The following is a 9,776-nucleotide window of genomic DNA, read 5'->3' on the forward strand; positions in this document are numbered from 1 at the left end:
CATTTTCTCATCAATTTACAAGGTAAAAATTAAATATCAAAGTTGGTCTGGGCACTTAACATCAAAGCTTTTTCTGAATAAAAGCAGGAGCTAGCAAAGTTAGTTTGTCCAAAATGTAACTCTTGTCTGCAGTCCCAGGAAGCCTCTGTAAAGGTATCACCATCATCCCAATTTCTCAGGGGTGAACTCTGGAAGTCCTTAGAATGTCTCCTTTCATGAAACCTACGTATCCAATCACTAGCAAAATTAATAGTTTCTTCCTCCAAAATATATTTTAATTTTATCTACTTTACCCAACTTCCCAGCAATATCCTCTTCCACATGCATTTCTCTTTTGTGGAACCACCAGTTTTGGAGAAATCACACTTTTGGAGAAAATGTGGTCATATACAAGAAGTAATTGATCTCTCCAGGAAATACATCCTCTCTGATAAAAAACAAAACAAAATCCCCCCTAAAACAGAGCTGGACACCCAGGTGAGGTATCACCCTGAGAGTGGGTACCAAAAGCAAATTCTGAGGCTTGGGCCTCTGGAAGCTGAACACATGACTCTCCTGTTGACCTAAGGTTCATAAGGGACTGAGTTGGTTCATGGTTGGTGATGGCCACTAGTTGCTGACCTCTCTGAAGGAAAGACTATCTAATTTAGAACTCAGGACTCCCACAAATAATGACCAAAACATGAGATCACAATCAGAAACCACCAGTTACTCAAGAAGACAAGCACTGTATATCTCAGATTCAAAACTAGTAAAAATTAATTGCTTCTCGGCCTTCTGGCTAAGATCAAATATAGTATCTATTCTTATCAGTTTAATATCTGATATGTCCTCTATCTGAGGATATTATATTAAATGACTTTTTGCAGCTAGGAGATGGAACAGGAGCTTGCTCTGTCCACTCTGCAAAAAGAAAAAAAAAGCAAAAAGGGTAACAAATAGACAAAGTTAGATGGCATATATGTAAAGCATTTAGCACAATATCTAAAGTACAGTGGTGTTCACTGTGTAGACGCTAAGTCTACACAGGTTTGCTTAGTGGTCATGGTTAGTGTTTTGTGGCATGTCCAGCCACTCACAGTTTAAGAATAAAGTAAAGGGAACATTGGTCTTTCTCAATACTTTTGCTTCAGGTAGCCCCTTGTTGCATTTACTATAACTGAGAAAAACTCCAGTTTTTAACTGTTAATTTTAAAACTAACCCTCGCCCACAACTTTCCAGACCTTGGAAGAGTGCCATGCACAATAAATATTTCTGTTCATGCAGGTGATAAATGCTATCAAGTACTCTGCTAATCATTTAAGAAATGCAGATTTACATATTTTTGAGGCATACCTGTGAAAATGTCATTCCTTTTACTAAAAACTCATCTACTCAGCATTTCTGCAAAAGGGTCAACATGAACTGACTGATATGCCCTTACTCTGAGCTATTCTTGCTTCCAGATGAACTCAGAATAATTTTCTGCCATGTTTTCTTATTGATTTTCTGTCTGGATGATCTATGCATTGCTGTTAAGTAGGGGATTAAGGTTCCTGCAATTATTGTATTGGTTTTAGTTTATCCATTTAGTTTATTAATATTTGCTTTCTATACTTTGCTGCTCCTATGTTGGGTGCATATATATTTATAAATGTTAAATCTTCTTGCTGTATTGATCCCTTTATCATTATATAGTGTCCTTCTTTCATCTTATAATACAGTCTTTGTTTTAAAGTCTACTTTGTTTGATATAACTATAGCGGCCCCATCTTTCTTTTTGTCTATTTGCATGGAATATGTTTTTCCATCCCTTTAATTTCTATCTACGTGTGTCCTTACTTCAGAAGTCTCTTGTAGGCAGCATTTACAGCTTGTGTATTTTTTTTTTTTTACCTATTTAGCCTCTTTCTTTTCTTTCTTTCCTCCCTCCCTCCCTCCCTCCTTCTTCCTTCCTTCCTTCCTTCCTTCCTTCCTTCCTTCCTTCCTTCCTTCCTTCCTTCCTTCCTTCCTTCCTTTCTCTTTCTCTCTTTCTTTTTTTTTTCTTTTCACCTCGGGACATTTTTTCATTACTTTGGAGAGAGAGAAAGAGAGACAAACATTGATGCAAGAGAGAAGCATCAATCAGTTGCCTCCCATATGTACCCAGACCAGGAATCAAACCTGCAACCTAGGTATGTGTCCTGATGGGGAATTGCATCTGCAACCCTTTGGTTACGGGAAGCTCCAACCAAATGAACCATACCCAGACTGGGCAGCCATTCTCACTCTCTTTCTTTGGATAGGCAAATTTGGATCATTTACATTTAAACTATTGAAAAGTAAGTATGCCATTCTGTTCATTATTTTCTGACTGTTTTTGTAATTCCTTTCTGTTACTTTCTTCTTCCCTCTTTCCTTATGGTTTGATGACTTTCTTTTGTAGATTCCTTTTTCTTTTTCTTTTGTGTGTTTACTATAAGTTTTTTCTTTGTAGTTACCGTGAGGTTCACATATAACATCCTATATATAACAATCTCTTTTAAGTTGATAGCAAATTAAATTTGAACACATTCCAAAGCTTTACACTTTTACTTCTTCCTTAAATTTTATATTTTAATGGCACATTTTATACCTTTCTGTTTTATGATTCCCTTAATAATTATTGTAACTTTAGTTAATTTTATACTTCTCTTGTCTTTTAATATTTAAGGTTATTTTTAACTTTTACCATTTTAATTTTAATGTGTCTTGGTGTGGTTCAATTTGGGTTTATCTTATCTGGAACTCTCTGGGCTTCCTGGGTGTGTTGCGACCATTCAAGGTCAGATAGGTTCACTCTGGATTTGGACAGAAGAAAATGTGTGGAGCCATGGGGATGCTTGACATGCCTTTCTTTATTCAAGGGTGGGCAATCCATTCACACTGCAAGCCATGTGTCCCACTGTGTGTGTCCCCCAGTGGGAAGCCCCTAACTCTTTAATATACTAATTGTACACCAAGCCAACAGGGAGCCAGAATATTGTATAATACAGTGTGATTCTGTGCATGCTGGCCCACTCAAGGCTATGGGAACAGTTTATTGGACCCAGTCTCAAGGTTATGGGAACACAGCTTTCCTTACCCAGACATCTGGGTAAGGAAGCCAGACTGCCTCCATTTACCCTACACTGGGACTGGGTGTCTGTTTCTTTGCCCAGATTAGGGAAGTTTTCAGCATTTATTTTTTTAAATAATTTTTCTGATCCTCTCTGTCTTTGCCTCTGGGACACCTATATTGCAAATGTTATTCTTCTTGATGTTGTCCCAGAGGCCCCTTATGATATCACTGTTTGAAATAGCTTTTTCACTCGACTGCTCTGTCTGGGTACGTTCATTGTTTTGTCCTCCAGCTCAATGATTCATACGTACATCTACTTCACCTGGTCTGCTGTGGAACCCTTCTAGTGTATTGTTCAGTTCTGTTATAACTTCTGTTTGGTATTTTTGTTTTACATTTTCTATCTATTTAAGTTCTCACTATGTTCATCCATTTTTCTCCTGAGTGTGGTGAGCTTGGTGTGCTCTCCCTGCTTGTTTATGGTGTGGTTGCTGAGTGGGGACAGGATGTGGTATACTTACCTAGCTGTTGTGGCACAGGGAAGGTGGGCCACAGTGTGCTGCCTTGGCCTGGTGGCAGTGAAGCTGCCCTGTGCAGTGAACTGGGCTCAGGATATTCACCTTGTTCAGTTGTGGTACAGATGACCATGGGGCAGGCAGGGGTGGGGAGCTTGCCCAGCCTGGTTGCTGCATGGAGTGGGTGGAGAATGCCTTCCAGTATTAGCAACCTAGAGGAAGGTCACCAAAAATGGTGCCAGCCAGCTCTGTTACCAGCAAGTTAGGATGACATTCCAAAAATGGCACCCACCAGCACTTCTGTCCCTGGAGAAAGTCCCAGTAGATTACTTTTTCTCTGGCAGTTGCTATAAGTTTAGTAAGTGTGTCTCCCTTACTTATTGTCTAGGTGTCACAGAACAGGCCTAGGGTGGTGGTGAACAATATCCTATTACCAAATGGACCCCCCCCTTCTTCCAGCGCCCCCTGTACTAAGTTTGCCTTGCCTGCCACTAGGGAATTATAGCTGTCAATGTCAGAGATTGGTGAAAAGGAAAGGAATTATTTATTCAAAAGTTCTAGAGCCTTAAGAGTAATGACTTAATGTCTGTGTTAAAATTAAAACATCCATAAACACACACAGTCCTTCCTTCCCCCCTTTTCCCAGTCCAGGGTACCATATCTCAGGAAAAGAAATAGAAGTCTGTGGTTCAGGTAACCCCCAGTTCTTCCCAGTAGTCCATAGTTGGCTGGTAGGCCTCCCTAGGTTCCCAGCACCATCAGCTGTGTTACCGCCATGATCTTCAGTTAATCCAAACCTGGGTGGCACCTTCTCATGGCCCACCAGCAAGAGCCCTTTCACCCCTTCCCTTCCTGCAGCATCTCTCTTGCATTCTTCCAAACTGCCAAGAGAGTTCTGCATCAATGCTACTCCTTGCTTCCCAGCTTCCTAAGCTGCATGGCAAAAGGAACCCCAAAGCCATGTGGTTCTCTCTTCTTGCCAAAGCCACGTGGCCCTAACCTAGCAAGGTTGCTGTACCTGAGTTTAAATCCGAGTGCCAGTCTTCCTATGCAGCCCCATTTCCAACTCCTCCCACAATTGGCTACACCTGCCAGCATTCCCATACTTTTCCAGCTTTTCTGGGCTGCCATAATAAGTCTAAGCAGGCATGGCCCCCTGGCATGGATCCAATCATCTCCAAGCTCTCACACAGGCACTGTAACCAGGGGTAGTTGCCTCCCAGTTACATCATGGGTTGAGGTCACTCCCATCTCCCTGGCTCAAAGCATGGCCATAGCTATTTAACATATCCATGAAACCAGTTAAGTTATAGATATGTTAAATGACTATGACTGAGGTTATTTGCAAAACTGTTGCTATGCAGAACAACTCTCAATGGCCTTGCTCTATGTATCCTATCCCCCATGTGGGGGTGAGGACACCCTATATTTTCTAAATATTTCCTGGATACCCTGAGTTCTGGACCCCATTACAAATCCCTATTTGGGGGGCCCCATGGCTGCACCCTGTTACATAGGTACTTTTAATCTGCTGCTTTTGCACTGAATCTCAGAGTGAATGGCTTTGTGCGTGTGCCCTTGAAGAGCAGGTTCTTCATCTTCAAGATGGCTTGTTATGGTACAAACCCACCATATTCTCAGATTTCCAGCTGAAGAAAGCCCCCATAAAGGTTGAATCCCTGTCCCTGCTTATTGGGTCTGGTAGGTGACAGGCAGCATGAACACAGGCTTTTCTGGTTTCATATTCTGGTGACTCCACCAAGACAGACAGACTTTGGGACTCTCTGGCACTACAGGTATGACCCACCCTGACTCTAGGAGACCATAAACAGTTCTACCTTTGTGCCTTAGGAGGACTGCAAGCAATTCCAGATGGTATCTGAGCCATTGCACTCCAGAGTGTGATGACCACCGCCTAGGACACAGCTAAAGACCACAACCTGGGGGTTAGCTAAAGACCATCACCCAGGGTGAGAATGCTGCAGTTTTTTGTTTCTTTTTTTAATCCAATTAACTTTTCCCTGAATTCTAAATCCCTTAGTTACATTTTGTCCTCCTTATAAAAAGGGCCATTTTAAAATGAAATTTAAGATGATCTGTTAGGATACAAACCTGTAGTCTTCTCAGATTGCCAGCCATTTGGATAAAGTGCCCATAAAGATTCAAAAAAAAAAAAAAAACACCCAAAACCCCCCAGCAGGTTCTTCATTCCCTACAGTCCTATGGTTCTCCTAGATTTAATCTTCATTAATTCTATAAAACAGTCATTTTCTAGGCTCATCTTCCTAGCATCAAATCCAAGGGTCAGGGTCCCTGATGTGGGTCACAGTCCCTTCACTCCCCAGAGGAGAATTCCATATTTGTTTTGATCCCTCCCAGTTGTGGGTCTCCATGGTTAGGTGGGGCCCCAGGAGAGATTCTGTCTCTGCTCTCTTGCCCATCTCCATGTGTCTCTTATATCTTTCATCGTGGAGGCAATATTCATGTAGCTGTCAGATTCTTTTCAGATGAAAATTATTCCACATGCAGCTGTATATTTGTTGTCTCTGTGGGAAGAGTGAGCTCAGGGTCTTTGTATGCTGCCATCTTCAACCCAACCTCACCGGTCCATTAACTTTCAACAGCTTCCCATTTTTGTGTGTAAAAGGTAAAATTGCTGCCTGGTATTCAAGGGCCTCAGCTCTACTTTTCCATCTTAGGTCTTGCTACTTCCCTTTATATTTGTTTATATTTAAGGAAAGCAGGACTAAATGTTATTCCCAAATTGATTCTGTGTCTCTTTCTATCATCAGACTCTGCCTTGTGCTGCTCTTTCATGGGAACCACCCAGCATCCTGTTCTGAATACACATATCCACTTGTGAAAATCTAACCTATTACTCAAAGTGCATTTTGTATGATATGTATCTCCTTATTGAGTCTTTTATGAAATCCATACTGTCCCAAATTGTAAGAGATCTCTATGTGGCTGTAGAATTTGTTTTGTGTCTTTCTTATGATACTTCTTCTAATTCAAACCTTGGTTATATTTATGCACGTACTTGTCTGTTTGGTAGATTATAAGATTCTAGGAGTTTCCCACTGTCCTTAGCAGGTAAAAAAACACTTGTTAAATATTGAGAGGGGTAGATAAGTGAATTGAATTTGTTAATGTATTTGCATGGGAAGTCTGCAATGCTGTGAGTAACCCATCTAAGTCCACAAGAATAAGATCCACCTGGAAATGAAATAACAGAATTTTCAATCAGGTATAATGGCTAAAATGACACCAAGCTAGGAAACATCTCATGTCTGAAAAATGTACCAGAATCTTAGTACACCATTTTCAGGAGACAGATACCATCCCCTCACCTAAGACTTGGTCTAATCTTAGTACCAGAAATTGTAACCTTCCTAACTAGAGAATAAATATGTTTCAAGTTTTAATGGCTCATTAACTGTGACAGAGCTGGGAATATTGAGTTAGCCTGAGTGTTAGCCACCCACAGAGCCAGCTGAAGGGCAGGTGGGCAGAGTTGCTGGAGAAGGCTAGGGAGAGGGTGCTCACTGTGCTTCTGGTACTGAGTCAGAAGGCAGCCCTCTGCCCTCCCTCTGTGGCCAAGAGATGGATGAGGAAGTCCAACAGCACAGAGATCCAAGATACATACAGGGAGATAGGGGGACTAATGGAGTTCAGAAGAAGAGTATGGTGTCAGAGATGAACTGGGCTATAGGAAGCAGTATGATTAGTTAGATCATCATCAGTGTCTGTAAAATAGTGAAAGTGTCTGAACTGAATTATAACATTTGCTTTGAAAGACAATATTACCTCAGTTATAAAAAAGAATAAGTACTATATTCCACACAAGGTTATCTGGAGAGTAAACACACAGGTGCCTCATTTAGAACAACATGAAAAACTTACAGGCACACGAATCTGGAAGTAGACAGCTTCAGCTCCACCACAACAGATGATGAAAGATGAGATTAAGTTGTTCTGAAATGTTGCCTGACCTGATAAAGCTCTATGACTTAAGAAAGTGAAGCCTGCTTGGCTGGACACAACTTCCCTAATATGATTATGGTAAAAGGAATTTCTCACATTGCAAGCTGGGAAGTCATGGTCTTCATACCACAGCATTGTGGACCCATCCACACACAGAACTTAGACTTTAAGATGAGCATTTGGAAGAATTGGTAGGTCACTTAGTAGATTTTGCTTGTGTTTTATTCTAAATAAATTAATAAAGGGTTGATCCACATTTAATAGTTAAACAATTTTCTTCCCTTTACCTTCAATGTAGCCTGGACTTATTAATTTATATTTAAGTTCATGGAGAACAACTGTGGCCACTATCTTTGGGCACACTGATGAAGAAAACACAAGGAACTGGGAAAGTTGATAGTCTGATTGCAATCTGTGACCCCCTCTCCTTGCCAAGGTACCATTGTCAAGATTCAGCCAGTAGAGTCAGCAGGGCCAGGGGACAACTGGCTTCTAGCACCTCTAGGAAAGAGTTGCAACCTTGAGCAGAACTGGTTAACCCCCACAGTTTAGGAGCGTGAAGCCCACTGTGTCCTTTCTCCTCTAGAGACATGTCACCTTTGCCCCTTTGTTCATCTATGGCCAATAGTGTGTGAATGAAAATCAAAATGATGAGAAGCCATAGGGACTGGGGGAGGGAATTGGGGGGGGGCAAATTCACAACCTTGATAATACTATTTGTGGAAATAGAACATGCTATAATCACTAGTTTATAATACTTATTTGAATTTAAAATGTACATAGAGTTCGGTCCCAATACAGAGCTCATGGCTACTGAAAATTTAACAAGAATAATTTGAAATATATGTAAAGGATGCTATTGAAACAGAGTTTATAAGAGCAGGCATTTCAAAATAACCTAAAGGCTGATAGATGAAATCATGATAGTAGGCAACTGCATATGTGGTATTTTAAGTATAAAAAGTGAAGTGCAGAGAAACTGATTTTGCATATAAAACAAAGAAATTGTGACCCATTGAATTCCAAATCCAAATTTATTTAACTTTGACTGGTTAACCATCTTGAAAACAATTCACACCAGTGCCGTAATGGTAGGAAATTGTTTAAGATGTTCACTTCGTTCAGTCACATCTGTGTTTTATATGATGATTTTAAACTTAAAGTGCCATAAATAAGGGGATGTGTTTCCACTGATGGAATGGCATGGACATGAATGTGTTCTCAGACATGTACCTAAATTTGAGGGGGTTTGTGAACCCCAAGGCCCACTTCAGAATGGGATCCCCAAATGTCTCAGGGTTTAGTATTCTATGTAACACACCCAAGTAGAAAGCAGCCCAGTGAAGGCAGCACCGAAAAATGCATGCCATCAACTCTATCTTGCCCTTTGGGGCACCCAAATCTGGTCAGAAATAGGTAGAGTGCACTCAATACAATATTTCTCTAAATAAATACCCAAAGAGATAGTTCTGGCCAAGATGGAGGTGTAGGTAGAAACCCTTCACTTCCTTACACAACCATAGGGAGGATAACAACCAATCTAAAATCAATAAACAACGAGAAGTGCCAGAAAGTCAAACTGCATGGAACTCCGACAATCAAGGAGTTCAAGAAGCAGTTAATCAGACCAACCAGACTGGTTCTCTAAAACAAAGAAATATGACCCAAATGAAAGAACAAAGCAAAACTCCAGGAAGAGGACTAAGGAGTGAGGAGATAGCCAACCTATCTGATGGAGAGTTCAAAGCCCTGGTAATCAAAATGCTCACAGAATTGATTGAGCTTGGTCACAGTATGAAAGAGCAAATGAAAGATACCCAAAGTGAAATAAAGCAAAATATTCAGGGAACCAGCAGTGGCAGGAAGGAAATCAGGACTCAAATCAACAATTTGGAACAAAAGGAAGAAATAATCATTCAACTGGAACAGAATGAAGAAACAAGAATTCAAAAAAAATGAAGAGGATCTTAGGAACCTTGGGGACAATTTTAAACATTCCAATATCTGAATTAAAGGGGTGCCATAAGGAGAAGAACAAGAACAAGAAATTGAAAACTTATTTGAACAAATAATGAAGGAAGACTTCCCAAATCTGGTGAAGGAAATAGACTTTCAGGAAGTCCAGGAAGCTCAGAGAGTCCCAAAGAAGTTGGACCCAAAGAAGAATACACCAAGGCACATCATCATTAAGTTATCCAAGATTAAAGATAGAGGGAGA

At 40.6% G+C, this 9,776-nt stretch overlaps 1 pseudogene; it reads left to right on the plus strand.

Moving 5' to 3' along the window:
* The first annotated feature begins 761 nt into the window (after positions 1-761).
* On the plus strand, positions 762-940 carry LOC112320876 (U2 spliceosomal RNA; annotated as a pseudogene).
* Positions 941-9,776: the final 8,836 nt, after the last annotated feature.

Source organism: Desmodus rotundus, chromosome 8 (assembly GCF_022682495.2).
Source record: "Desmodus rotundus isolate HL8 chromosome 8, HLdesRot8A.1, whole genome shotgun sequence".
NCBI classification, from domain to species: Eukaryota; Metazoa; Chordata; class Mammalia; order Chiroptera; family Phyllostomidae; genus Desmodus; species Desmodus rotundus.